Below are 15,361 nucleotides of genomic sequence, written 5' to 3'. Positions count from 1 at the left end.
CCGCGCTTTCCTGTATCTCTGCCTTGGTCCCCGTCTGTAGCCTGCTCCTGTGTCTCCCTGTCTCTGCCTACCATCCTCCTTGGTCCCTCTGGTTCCTCCTCCTGTGCTCCCCTGTGCCGGTCCCTCTCCTGTACCTCTGCCCTATTGTTGCCTGCCCCCTGTATATTACGCTCCTTCCCCTGTCCGTTCCTTGTCTCATTTCCCAGGCCCAGCCTTTCCTAACCCCCTTTCGCTCATCTTCCTTTCAGCTTCTGGTCCCGGTTCCGTCCTGACCCTTCGGGCTTCCACAGCCTGCCTCCTGTTACTTTGGATCTACTCTACCCCTCGTATATCTTCCCACACTCTGATCTGCTCTCCTGTATTTACCCTGGGTCGTCCCTTTGGTTCCGGCTGTCGTGGTTCTATCTCCCTTGGGCCTGCCCCTAACACTCCCTGTATAGGGGGTGGTCATCACCTGGTCCGCTCGCCCTTGGGGGCTCTGGAGCCATGACCCAGAGAGTCCACTCTCGGGTTTTCTACCTAGAACCCTAACAATATTATATAGCACTGCATACTTACAATTGCTCATTTTGCCTTTCTACCCAGCCAATTCTTGTGTTCTTTTCTCTGCTCTATGTAGAAATAGGAAACATCTTGCCCTTACATTTATCATTCCTCTCTTCAAATCCTGACTCAAATGATCCACCCCTCCTCCTACCATTAACTTTTGCATTGACGCATTGACTGTTGAGACACACAGGGAATATTTACCTCCCATTTCTACTCAGTTTTCAATCATATGATGTCATAAATCTAATGGAAATTAAAATTAAAAACTGGGTAGAAAGACAAAATATGCAATTATAAGTGCACAGTGCTGTATAATATGATGATCATAATATATTAAGAGGATACAAATTAGGATGGGATTGCTTCTTTAAATATTCAAAACCCTTTAAATGGGTATTCTCAATATAGCATAAAAGTTATACCCTGTAGTGATATTTTCATGTTTGGAAAAGCTAAGGGATATACTGTAACTAAGGGATATAACTTGTTAGCCACATTTTTACAATCTGATTAATAAAATAATGAAACTGATTAGTAAAAATAAGCAAAGAAAATGTAGTTTTTAAGAATGTTTGAGTTTGAAATTATTAAGGCATACGATAAAAAGGAGAAAAGTCTAATGAATATTCTCAAGTTCGTAAAAGTTAAGATGTTTAGCGGTAATAACTGCATTTTTGCAACATGTTTTAATTTTGTAAAAATGTAGTTCTTGTTATTAATTTTCACAATGTAATTAAATTATGTTATAAAATCAACGCTTAAATGAATAAAACTGCTATCAACTCCGCTATTTTAAGAGTTTTGAGAAAACTAATATTAAACAGTTTAATTAATGTTATCAATCCTTCAAAAATCAAATAATATACTTGTAAATTAGATCTATGATGTATTAGATTAAATTAACACATTTTGTTTTAACTTTAACTATAAATTATGAAATAGAATTTGGCTACTACTGGTAAATTGACTCTTTTTCATAGAAATGGCACAGAAAAATGAAAGTGTTGTTCAAGAGTTTATTTTAATGGCCTTTGTTGATTTACACCAGATCCAGATTTTTATTTTCTTGCTTTTTCTGATGACCTATATAATTTGTCTTTTGGGAAATCTTGCGATAATCACGGTTGTGAAAGCAGAACGGTCACTTCAGAACCTAATGTATTTTTTCATCAGTGTGTTCTCCACTTTGGAAATTATATTTGTCTCGGTCACAGTCCCAAAACTTTTGGCCATCTTAATTGCACAAAACAACAGAATATCCTTTGTTGGATGTTTTACGCAAATGTATGTCTTCAACTCTTTAGGTGTCACCGAATGTTATCTCCTTGTAGTGATGGTATTTGATCGACATCAGGCTATTAACAACCCCTTACATTACCCGACCATCATGACTCATACGGTTTGCATTGGACTAGCTATATTTCCATGGATCTTTGGATTTAGCGTTATTTTAATACCGGCATTCTTTACAGCACAGTTGGAATTCTGTGGACCCAATGCTATTGACCACTTTTTTTGTGACTTGGCTCCTTTACAAAACCTAGCCTGTTCTGATGCTTTCATCAACAGCATTTTGACAAGTTCCGCAGCCGTTATTGACGTTGTTCTACCATTTTTTATAATTATAGGATTTTATGTTAAGATCATAATAACTGTTACCAAGATCAAGAGTAAAGACGGAAAGAAAAAAGCTTTCTCCACCTGCTCGTCTCGTCTCATCTCATCATAGCCAGCCTCTTTTATGGTGCAGCTATCATTGTGTATGTCAAGCCTAAAGACAGCAATTATGATAAGTACTTAGCTTTTATGTATACAGCATTCACCCCAACAATAAATCCCTTTATTTACACTTTTAGGAACAGGGGTGTACGAAAGGTTTTCAGAAATTCATTAAACCGAGTCATAGCACCAACTTTAAAAATGTTTTTTATTACTATTTCAAGATATAATCATCAATTCATCATTTGTCATTTTATTTTGTTTTGACTTTGTTTTCATGCTGTGATTTTTTTTATTTTATGAATAATTAGAGTCCATACATTGTTGCAACATTGAGATTAGAAAATATAGGTAGAAGCATAAGTAAAATAACTGAAGCGAGGGAGGTGGAGGATAAAAAAACAAGTAGCGAGGTAAATAAAGCGATTTTACAAACAAGTTAAATAATTGCATGCTGAGCTTTAAACCTTTGAGACTCGAATAGTTCATGTCTTCAATGTATAGAGAAGGGGTGAATATATTGACTCTGGACATAGGATCAGCGGAACTAGATAATGGAGTAGTCCTCACACTGGGCGCTGGGTAGGCTCGTGACCCTTTAATCTAGGTTCAAATTTTCAAACCAGGGTTATCAATTTTTCAGAAAATGAGGATGTGTATGCAAAGTTGAAAGCTTATTGAGAGTGATCCATTGATTCCTATCCTCACTGAAAGTTGAGAGTAAAGCGTTAAAATTGGACCGATTAAGCAAATTTAGTTAGTTAATTTCTATAAAAAGCCAGCTAATTATATCAAACGCCTTTTTTTGCATAGGTCGATAGAATGGTTAAGGGGGACTTTATTTTATGGCATGTTGTATAAAGGGAAGAATTCTTGTAGCATTATCTTTCCCTTCTCTGCCTTTAACAAAGCTCGTTTGGTCTAAGGGCCCCGTCATACATAGCGATCTCGCTAGCGAGATCACTGCTGAGTCACAAGTTTTGTGACGTAACAGCGATCTCACCAGCGAGATCGCTGTGTGTGACAGAGATCAGCGACCGGCCCCCCTGCTTGTATCGCTGATTGCGATTGGAAAGCCCTGGACATTTTATTGGTCGCTGGTCTCCCGCTGGCCAGCACGCATCACTGCATGTGACAGGCGGGAGACCAGCGATCAGCTGGTAACTAAGGTAAACGCAGGGTTTCTAAGCATGGCGCTGTGCTTTTAAACCCTCTGTGTACCTTAGTTCCCAGCGCGCTGATGCAGGGAGCTGGTAACTAAGGTACACATCGGGTTTCTAAGAGACGCACGTCCCTTACAAACCCGATGTGTACCCTAGTTACCAGCTCCCTGCATCAGCGCGCTGGGAACTAAAGTGCACAGTGGCGCCGCGCACGGCGGCGGCGCTGGTCCTGATCGCTGATGAAGCTGTCTGTCTGCCAGCTCACCAGTGATCATGTAGCGACTCACCAGCTATCCCGACAACGATATCGTGTCAGGATCGCTGATGAGTCGCTATGTGTGACGGGGCCCTAAGTGTATTAGTTTTGGCAGCATTTTGCTCATCCTTCTAGCCAGAATTTTCACCCAAAGCTTTGTGTCTGCATTCAGTAATAAAATAGGATGGTAGCTGCATATTAGTCTTTGCCTTCTTTTGGAATAACTGAAATGAATGCTTCCAAGAATTGTTTAGGAGGAGGATGAGATTTCTTGAGAGGAAACTGTTAGGCTGAGTTCACACGTGGCGTTTTTTTCGCGTTTCCGTGGCAGCTTTAACCGCGCGAAAATGCAAAAAATAAGCATCCCATGCATTCCTATGGGCTTCCGCAATACTGTGCTAATGCTGCGGAATCGCTTCATGGTAAAAAACGCCACATGCTCATTAATTTTGCGGAATCGCGGCGATCCCGCACCCATAGAAATGTATTGTTCCGCTTACTTCCCGCATGTGGCTGTGCACAACATGCGGAAAGTAAGCAGAACAATTGCGGATGGTACCCACGGTCCGGAGGAGAGGAGACTGTCCTCCGGGTTTTGGGTACCATATCCCTGTAAAAAATAGAATTTAAAATAAAAAATATTGTTATTCTCACCTTCCGACGTCCCGCGCAGCCTTCCCGCCTCTCTCCACCCTCTCGTTCCCAGTAATCCTTTGCGAAAATGCCCGCGATGGCGTCCGTTCTCGCGGGATTGCGAAGTCTCGCGGTCATTCGCGCGACGTCATCGCGAATTACCGCGAGACGTCGCGATCCCGCGAGAACGGACGCCATCGTGGGCATTTTCGCAAAGGATTACTGGGAACGGCTGCGCGGGACGTCGGAAGGTAAGAATGATTTTTTTTTTTTTTTTTACATTCTATCTTTTACTACTGATGCTGCATAGGCGGCCTCAGTAGTAAAAAGTTGGTCACACTTGTCAAACACTATGTTTGACGAGTGTGACCAACCTGTCAATCAGTTCTCCAAGCGATGCTCCAGATCGCTTGGAAAACGCTAGCATTCTGCAAGCTAAAAACACTTGGAAAATGCTAGTTTTTCCGCGGGAAAATCGTGGGAATTTAAAATGCGATTTTCCCACGGAATGGAATTCCGGAACTCTCGCGGTAATTTCCGCGAGAGTTCCATTACGTGTGCACATAGCCTTAAAGAGATTTACTAAGTGATGGAATAACTGTTGAATTTGTAATAATGTAATATCGGGAAGTCATCTGGACCAGATATTTTCCCATTGGGAATGGTATTCAGATTGTCTATTATTCCTTGAGGGGTGATTTCAGCTAATAATTTATCACGATCGCTTGGCATAAGTGTAGGCAATGGAAATGAGTTTAGGAAGTCATTTATTTTATTAGCTGCTTCCTGAGGATCTTTCATTAAATTTGGTGTTTCTAGATTGTAGAGGTTTTCTTAAAACCGTTGAAAAGAATTTGGAATTTAATCTGTTTTATTAATTAGTGTATTACTTTTAGGCTTTGTGCACATGTTGCGGATTCTGCTGCGTTTCCACAGCGTTTTTGGCCCTGCGGAAACGCAGCAGTTCCGCAGACATGGTACAGTACCATGTTAGCCTATGGCAAATCAAATCCGCTGTGCTCACGCTGCGTTTTTTTCCGCGCGGTTTTGCTGAGGTTTACAAACTGCAGCATGTCAATTCTTTGTGCGGATTCCACTGCGGTTTCACACCTTTAACATTGTAGAGGTGTGAAACCGCAGGGCATAACCGCAGGCTAATCCGCAGGAAAACCGCAGGTCACTTTACCTGCGGTTTTACCTGCGGATCCGCGCGGTAAAAAACCCGCAGGTGAATCCGCAGCATGTGTACATAGCCTTAGATCGAATCTGTTTAATAAAGGAACATTCTTAAGTTTTCACTTAAAACTGTTTTATGGGCTTCCCAAATTATAGATGAAGGGGGGCCTGGCTTTATGTACTCTGTAAAAATAAATTCTATGGTTTGGTTGATTTTAATAAATTTTTCTCATTATATATTGAGGCTTTGTTTAGTCTCCAAGTTTGGATAGAACAAGGTAGTGCAGCAATAATTAGTTCTAAGATTATCGGTGATTGATCTGAGAGCACTATCGAATATATTGATGTAGTTTTGACCAAGGGGAGACCTTTATTTTGGATGAATAGATAATCATACCCATGACATGAGTTGTGAGGTTGGGAGTAAAAGGTAAATTCTTTAACTGTAGGGTTGTGGATTCTCCAGGGATCTACTAAATGTAGTGAATTCAGAGAATAATGCCCATAGATGTGTTCAGGAAAGAGTTTAATGGCATATTAAGGTCTCCTACTACAATGAGAAGACCTTCTCTGAAGAAGGCTAAAGTTTCTAGTGTTTTAAGGATCCAGTTCAGTTAGCCTTGCTTAGTAGCATAAATCTTGCATAGTGTTACAAGAGTATTTGCAATATTGCTATCATAGAAAATATTAAAATCTCTGAGCATTGTCCCCCCTCCCTCCTTCCCTTGCATACAGATTTCCAGTAAGGAAACAAATAGCTGACAGTCTGAGTCTCTTAGGCATGGACTGGTACAATGTATGTAAATAAATAGGAAATTGGATATAGTTGTGAATTGAGAATCCTAATTAAAATGCAGGCAGTACTTTTGTGAAGAGATCCATTCAGAACAAACCAGGATGTCGATTGTGCCTAGACAAAGGTATATAGATTATATAGGTAGTTAAGATGGAAAAGGTCTTTTCAGAGGTTTGGAAACAAAGGTAAATGTGTTTACACATAGATAACAAAGTGGAAGAGGCTTTCAAGTGACACTGTTGTTTCCTGCAAGGGAAATGCTATACATTAACCCCAGACTTAGGCCTCTGAAAGAACGCTAGAAATATTGCGAGGTCATCAAGGGGGAAGTGGGGGTTTGTGGGTGGGTGTAACTCAGATACTAATAAAATATCAAGACAAATTATTATCTGTGTTCATGTAAAGAGATACCTATCAGTGAATTCATGATTCCTGCTAAAAAATTTTCAGTCAAAGCACTCTCCTTTGCTGGGATGAATCATATATCTGTGATCAGAGTAGTAAGTTTCTTGTGTTTTATCCCCTTTATTAATGTAACTGTAACAAAGTAACATAGTAACATAGTTATTAAGGTTGAAGGAAGACTTTAAGTCCATCTAGTTCAACCCATATCCTATCCTAACTTGCCCTAACATGTTTATCCAGAGGAAGGCAAAAAAACCCCATGTGGCAAACAGTAAGCTTCACATTGGGGAAAAAAATTCCTTCCCGACTCCACATACGGCAATCAGACTAGCTCCCTGGATCAACGCAATATTAAGGAATATGTGCTGCATTTTGTTCCGTTTGTAAAAAAAATATACAAAATATTTTATAAACACTGCCTATAGTTTGGATTAAATATAAAATGCAATAGTTCTGTTCCTTTTGTTCTGTAACCCTCAGCCCGAAGCCATACGCTATCAGAACCAGGCCTCCAGTCAGCCTGTATAAAACACGACTGGTGGTGGCAGCGAGTAGTCTGGGGTTTTCGTGGAGTTCGCAGTTACTGTATTGGTGGTATGCGCATTTGTTCCATGCATTGGAATCAGAAGTGTATATAACATATGTTCACTGTTACCTTCCCGATAACTGTCCTATTAGTGGAAACGGCCTGCGGCCTCCTCCATTGCCCATTGGTCAATCGGGTAATTATCCAGTTGATATGGTACAGTAGAGAGCTGTTTGTCAAAGAATCGCACCGGGGGTCGTGCAGACCCACCTGCTGTTTTCTTTGGAGCAAAGTGGTGCCACCGGAGGGATTCTGAGTATCCCCTCTTTGACAACCACCTTTCACAAAAAGATATCTACCTTCTGAGTCCAAAAGGTACTCTCTCTGACTCTCTATGTGAAGGGCAAACCCTTATGTAGCGTGATACTAACTCCTATAGAGGAGAAGGAGCAGGTACTATTAAATCAAAAATATAATAGATATCATCCAAGTGAAAGACATTATATGATAGTATATTAATTTATCACGGCTAATTATCTGTAAGTAGCAAAAAAAGGAATAATAGTGGACACTCCTCTTAGATATATAACCTATAAGAGACTAGGAGTCCATGTCCAAAGATGTTTTTAAAATATAACAATAAGTATATTACAAAAATTACTAAACACTAGCAAGAAATATATAAATAAAAAAATAGTGATGGTACAAGGTATTAGCATGCTACAGATCCACATGTAAATGTAAATTCAACATGACATATGGTATCTTCAATGAAGAGCCATGAAAGTCAGGATGAAAATGGTCAATGACTGGCAAAGGTCTTAGTCTCTGTACTGTTTTCCTTATAGCGTTTAGTCATGATTATATCCCACAGATATTATATATGCACAAATGGAACAGGTTAGCAATGCCTATAGGTAGAGGGTACCATGTAGCAGGAAGCCAAAGGGGAAAAGCGATATGTAATTTAGGTTATTTGCTCTCAGGACATCTAGGATCTTCCTTCTTTTGGCCATGGAGGATGGTTCAATGTCCTGAAAGATCTGGATGGGAGTATTTTCATAAGAAACAGAAGATAGTTCTCTTTCTTTAGAAAGGATGTCTGAGGTGTTCATGAAGCTGAGTAAACTACAAATTAAGCCTCTTGGAGGGTCTGCAGGTTTTGGTTTAGGCTTTAAGACCCTATGGACAATTTCTATTAGTATTTGCTCCCCTCTTTCAAGCTCAACAATAGAAGAAAACATTTCTATGGTGGATTTTTCAAGGGATTCTGGAGCAAATGATTCATGGACTCCTTTGATTGCTATATTTTTACATCTGCTTCTAATTTTCTTAGTCTTCTATGGCCATAACGGTCATATTCAGTTATTGCTGGTGGTATGTAACTTGTTCCGTTAAGGTATTCGAATATTTTTATGAGATCTGATTGTGAAGACCCCAGTCAACAATGTGGCCTACATGTTATAGGTCTGTTCTGAGGCCTGAGAGATCTTGTAATAAAGGTTTCATAGCTTGTGCCATGGAATTTTTGAGAAATGACCTGGAGATCTGAGCAGAATCTGCCAATAGCGATTTACTTTCAGAGTCATCACCACTGAAATCTGAGTCCTCAATTGGTCTGGTCTGGAGTCAATGGACTGTGGGGATGTTTTTTAAAAGCAGTTTGAGGGGCGTCAATTTTTTTCTTTAGGAATTTATTCAGTTCTCTTTGTTTACAGGAAGTATTTAAGACACATTTTTCACATGCTCTTTACTAGATTTGACCAATTTTAATTATGAGCACAAGTCAAAAATAATCACCACTTGATCATCCAAGGTGTTTAGTCTGTTTCTGTATCATTTACACATAGTGGTAAATAATATGAGAAATCTGACACAATGGTTAAGTAAATGTTGCTAGAAATAAAACAAATTCTCTTGCGAGTTGTATTATTCCAGGTGGCCAGTAGGTGTCAGCAGAGTTCTTGCGCAGTTTGTGCTGTACAGGGTATTATGTGATGCTGGATAGAAAAACAATAGAGGAAGTTAACTGTAACAAGGGATAGTGAAGAATAAAAATAAAACTTTACTATTAAGAGAAAAATGTTCTTGTCAGTTAAGAGAAAGGGTTCTTTGCCACTGTTCAAAGGTACCAAGGGAATAAGGGAGGAAAATGCTCCTGTAGGAAACTTTTTCTTTGGAGTCTAAGTGGTCACAGAATGGACATTTTGGTGGCAAAAGTAGTGCAATGGTGACTAAGAAGAATGATCTCTAGAGAGACAGAAGGGGACGAAATCACTAGTGGCACCAGGTATATACTTTGTATTAATGCCCCTTAACACTGGGAGCACTCAACTGGCACAATATGTATATACTGTAGTGTGCTAAGTTTAAGAATTCAATCTCTACTCCACTTTGCTCTCTTAGCGTTGCTCTGCTGAGATGCTGGGAGGAATCGCCTTCTCACCTCTTCAGCTGTCCTGTGTTTGACGAGCCATCTGCAGTCTGTCTCAGACTCTCAGTCTGGAGTCCATGTGGGGATGAGGTAAGTGCTCAGGTGCTTCTCACCAGAGAGGACCTCTCGGCGGGGGAGGGGGTCTCATTATCTGGACCCAAAATGGTGTCTCAAAGTCTGATGTCAGGACCCTTCCTCATCTTTTTTCCGAGCAGCTGAGCTGGGGAGATCTGAGCTGCATGGGGACATCTGCTGCTGATGGAGCTTGACGATTATGAGTAGAGATGAGCAAACTTGTTCAGAAAACATTTGCCAATCTGAAATTCGGCACAAATGTAGCACATTCGGATTCACATTAGGTTACCTGAGCAATGTTACTCAAAGTATGCAAAATTCTTTCTCAGATCAGTAAATGATCACGTTTCCACTAATGCTTTTGTTTTGACTTTGTCTAGGATAGTGGTGCTGTATGATGAGCGGCGAGGACGTGTTTTATGAGGGGAGTGAGTGTCTCCAGGTCAGAGGAGCAGCGGAGTGTAATTTTTGGGACTGTAGTAACTTAATGTGTTTACATTCCAGCAGCCAATCAGGGCACAGAGACCATCCACAATGTCATGACACAAGGTCTTCTGTGATTGGCTGCCAAAGTCACATGTCTCTGTCCAAATTAAATGCAGACATCTTGTTTTGCTGGCGCCATTTTATCAGTAAAACAGCGCAGAGAGGTCACTTCTGCTTGTGAAAATGTACTTGTCATTTAGCTAGATAGGCTTCTGTCCTGTGTAAAATCGATCTTCCAGCATCTAACTACATTGTGCTGAAACTGTGTTGCAGTCTCAGGAGGCCCCATTTGCCCATCCAAATAATTTGGGCAAAAACTGTGCTACAGTGAATAATCAGGAGGCCACAATTACTCTTAAAAATCATTAGGCCTAATATTGGGGTTCAGCAAGGAGGCCTTATTTTCTAATCCAAATCGTTTGAGATAAAACTGCTGCATTGAGGAATTAGGAGACCACAATTCCTCTTGAAAATCATTAGGCCTAGTATTGGGGTTCAGCCAGAAGGTCTTATTTGCTAATCCAAATCATTTGAGATGAAATGTGGCCACCTGTTTCCTATCTGCAACACAGTTTTCTCTTTAAAATTGTTAGGGCTAATATTGAGGTTCAGCCAGAAGGCCATATTTGCTAATCCAAATCATTTGAGATAAAACTGTTGCAGTGAGAAATCAGGAGGCCACATTTTCTCTTAAAAATCATTAGGCCTAGTATTGGGGTTCAGCCAGGAAGCCCCATTTACCAATCAAAATTCTTTGAGATAAAAATGTGTTGCATAGAGGAATCAGGAGTAGTGTTGAGCGATACCATCCGATACCCAAAAATATCGGATCGGATGGTATCAGCCCGATACGAAAAAAGTATCAGGTATCGCCGATTCCGATACCGGAAGTCCCATTCAAGTCTATGGGACTTCCGGTATCGGAATAAGAAAAACCCTTTTCTCTCCTTGTAAAGCCTCTCGGGGGGTGTACGGACCTTCCAGTGGTCTGTACCGACTGCCCGGGTGTCTGTGCAGGCTGCGGGGGGCTTTGCCGGCCTGCCGGTGGTCTGTACCGACTACCCGGGGGTCTGTGCGGACTGCCGGTGGTCTGTGCCGGCCTGCCGGTGGTCTGTACCGACTGCCCAGGTGTCTGAGCAGGCTGCGGGGGGCTGTGCCGGCCTGCCGGTGGTCTGTACCGACTGCCCGGGGGTCTGTGCGGACTGCCGGGGGGCTGTGCCGGCCTGCCGGTGGTCTGTACCGACTGCCCGGGTGTCTGTGCAGGCTACGGGGGGCTGTGCCGGCCTGCCGGGGGTCTGAGCAGACTGCGGGGGTCTGTGCAGGATCGTCCGATGGGACTACAAGTCCCATCGGGCGATGCCTGCTACCATGACGGTGATTGACACATTAGCCAATGATGGGACAGTAGTAGTCCCATCATCCGGCTAATGTGTTGAATGTACAAAAAAAAAAAAAAAACTACATACATGCTACATACATGCTACATACATGCAACATATATACTACATGCATGCAACATACATACATACTGCATATATACCGCATGCATGCAACATACATATATACCACATATACCGGGGGTCTGTGCCGACTGTCCGGGGGTCTGTGCCGACTGCCCGGGGGTCTGTGCCGACTGCCCAGGGGTCTGTACCGGCCTGCCGGGGGGCTGTGCCGGCCTGCCGGTGGTCTGTACCGACTGTCCGGGGGTCTGAGCGGACTGCCGGGGGTCTGTACCAGCCTGCCGGGGGGCTGTGCCGGCCTGCCGGTGGTCTGTACCGACTGTCCGGGGGTCTGAGCGGACTGCCAGGGGGCTGTGCCGGCCTGCCGGTGGTCTGAGCGGACTGCCGGGGGTCTGTACTGGCCTGCCGGGGGGCTGTGCCGGCCTCCCGGTGGTCTGTACCGACTGTCCGGGGGGTCTGAGCGGACTGCCGGGGGTCTGTGCCGACTGTCCGGGGGGCTGTGCCGACTGTCCGGGGGGCTGTGCCGACTGCCCGGGGGTCTGTGCGGACAGCCGGGGGGCTGTGCCGACTGTCCGGGGGTCTGTGCAGGCTGCGGGGGTCTGTGCAGGCATCGTCCGATGGGACTACAAGTCCCATCGGGCGATGCCTGCTACCATGACGGTGATTGACACATTAGCCAATGATGGGACAGTAGTAGTCCCATCATCCGGCTAATGTGTTGAATGTACAAAAAAAAAAAAACATACTACATACATACTACATACTACATACATACTACATGCTACATACATACTACATACATGCTACATACATGCAACATATATACTACATGCATGCAACATGCATATATACTACTGTAAAATAATGCTTATCCTGTAAAATACTCAGGACTAGTTACCAGATAAAAATATAGTGGTTTATTTGGATTCTTCCATCAAAGAAAGGATTATTACAGAAAAACATAAAAATAGGTGAAAGAGAAATTGTTCATTAGTTATTGCAAAAGCTTGTCATCTTCTTTCTCTGAGATCCCACATGGCAAATGGCCTCTGTCTCTCTTAGGCTTCTTTGTAGTAAAGTAACATACCAGTTGTTCAGTTATGTCATCTTGCGTCTGTGTCTCATGATGGTGAGGAAAGGATCCAGCGACCTCTAGAGTTAGCCATGAATTATATACGTCTCTTGAAGCACGTGATCCTGGTATATATGGAGTTTGACATTTACCATGAGCCAAGCTTAAAAATAGCCTATGTCGTGTAAGCTAAAGCAATGTAGAGAACTGAGTCTTATAAGAAATTAACGGATTATTAATATTTAACAACTACATATATACCACATATACCGGGGGTCTGTGCCGACTGCCCGGGGGTCTGTGCCGACTGCCCGGGGGTCTGTACCGGCCTGCCGGGGGCCTGTGCCGGCCTGCCGGTGGTCTGTACCGACTGTCTGGGGGTCTCAGCGGATTGCCAGGGGTCTGTACCAGCCTGCCGGGGGGCTGTGCCGGCCTGCCGGTGGTCTGTACCGACTGTCCGGGGGTCTGAGCGGACTGCTGGGGGTCTGTACCGGCCTGCCGGGGGGCTGTGCCGGCCTGCTGGTGGTCTGTACCGACTGTCCGGGGGTCTGTACCGGCCTGCCGGGGGGTTGTGCCGGCCTGCCGGGGGGCTGTGTCGGCCTGCCGGTGGTCTGTACTGACTTTGCGGGGGTCTGTGCAGGCTGCAGGGGTCTATACGGGCCTGCCGGGGGTCTGTGCCGACTGTCTGGGGGTCTGTGCCGACTGCCCGGGGGTCTGTGCAGACTGCCGGGGGTCTGTACCGGCCTGCCGGGGGGCTGTGCTGGCCTGCCGGGGGGCTGTGCCGACTGTCCGGGGGTCTGTGCAGGCTACAGGGGTCTGTGCAGGCATCGTCCGATGGGACTACTAGTCCCATCGGGCGATGCCTGCTACCATGACGGTGATTGGCACATTAGCCAATGATGGGACAGTAGTAGTCCCATCATCCGGCTAATGTGTTGAATGTACAAAAAAAAAAATACATACTACATACATACTATATACATGCTACATACATGCAACATATATACTACATGCATGCAACATACATACATACTGCATATATACCACATGCATGCAACATGCATACTACATATATACCACATATATACTACATGCATGCAACATACATATATACCACATATACCGGGGGGCTGTGCCGACTGTCCGGGGGTCTGTGCCGACTGTCCGGGGGTCTGTGCCGACTGCCCAGGGGTCTGTACCGGCCTGCCGGGGGCCTTTGCCGGTCTGCCAATGGTCTGTACCGACTGTCCGGGGGTCTGATCGGATAGCCGGGGGTTTGTGTCAGCCTGCCAGGGGGCTGTGACGGCCTGCCGGGGGTCTGTGCGTACTGCCGGGGGTCTTTACCGGCCTGCCGGGGGGCTGTGCCGGCCTGCCGGTGGTCTGTACCGACTGTCCGGGGGTCTGTGCGGACTGCCGGGGGTCTGTACCGGCCTGCCGGGGGTTGTGCCGGCCTGCCAGGGGGCTGTGCTGGCCTGCCGGGGAGCTGTACCGACTGTCCGGGGGTCTGTGCAGGCTGCGGGGGGCTGTACGCTCCGAAACGCGCGTCGGGGTCCGGCCGCTGTATGGTTTTTCCCCCCCACTCTGTCCAGGTAATATTGCAGACCCCTTGTAGGTCTAGTTATTACGAACATTTGTTCCAGATTAGATACTTATCACTACCAGTAAGTTCTTTGAGTCTCGGTTTACTATGTAGATGTACATCATATTCACTTAATTATGTATGACTCTTATATGAACTCTTTTGCGGTATGACCACATGGGGTTATTTGCCTGGGAGATGTGGGTGACATACTAGGCCCTCGTTTTAGCCATTTGTGAGTCCCCTCCCCCCCTCTTCCATGTACCTATGTCTCATTATAGATTATTAATAAAATTCTACATTTTATGTGACATTTTGACTGCTGGCCTTTCTTTCCTTTGCATTTTTGATGCATGCAACATACATACTACATATATACCACATGCATGCAACATGCATACTACATATATACCACATATATACTACATGCATGCAACATACAAATATACTACATGCAACATAAATACTACATATATACGACATGCATGCAACATACATATATACTACATGCAAAATGCATACTACATGCATGCAACATACATATATACTACATATATACCACATATACTACATGCATGCAACATATATATATAATACATATATACTACATGCAACATACATACTACATACATACTACATATATACCACATGCATGCAACATGCATACTACATATATACCACATATATACTACATGCATGCAACATACATATATACTACATATATACCACATATATACTACATGCATGCAACATATATATAATACATATATACTACATGCAACATACATACTACATACATACTACATATATACCACATGCATGCAACATGCATACTACATATATACTACATATATACTACATACATGCAACATACATATATACTACATACAATACATTCATACAATACATACATATAGACATACAGTACATATAACATAGAGTACATACTCACCATCACTTGTCACTTTGATCCCCATAGCCATTGTCATTTTTGGAATAAATATTAAAAAAACAAACAATATACTCCCTGAT

General features: G+C 43.5%; 1 pseudogene; it reads left to right on the top strand.

Moving 5' to 3' along the window:
* The first annotated feature begins 1,531 nt into the window (after nucleotides 1–1,531).
* Nucleotides 1,532–2,535, top strand: LOC141082671 (olfactory receptor 6N1-like; annotated as a pseudogene).
* The last annotated feature ends 12,826 nt before the right edge of the window (nucleotides 2,536–15,361 follow it).

The sequence above is a fragment of the Dendrobates tinctorius genome, unplaced genomic scaffold, assembly GCF_039654945.1.
Source record: "Dendrobates tinctorius isolate UK_male_01 unplaced genomic scaffold, ASM3965494v1 ptg000019l, whole genome shotgun sequence".
NCBI classification, from domain to species: Eukaryota; Metazoa; Chordata; class Amphibia; order Anura; family Dendrobatidae; genus Dendrobates; species Dendrobates tinctorius.
This window is presented reverse-complemented; position numbering and strand designations above follow the sequence as displayed.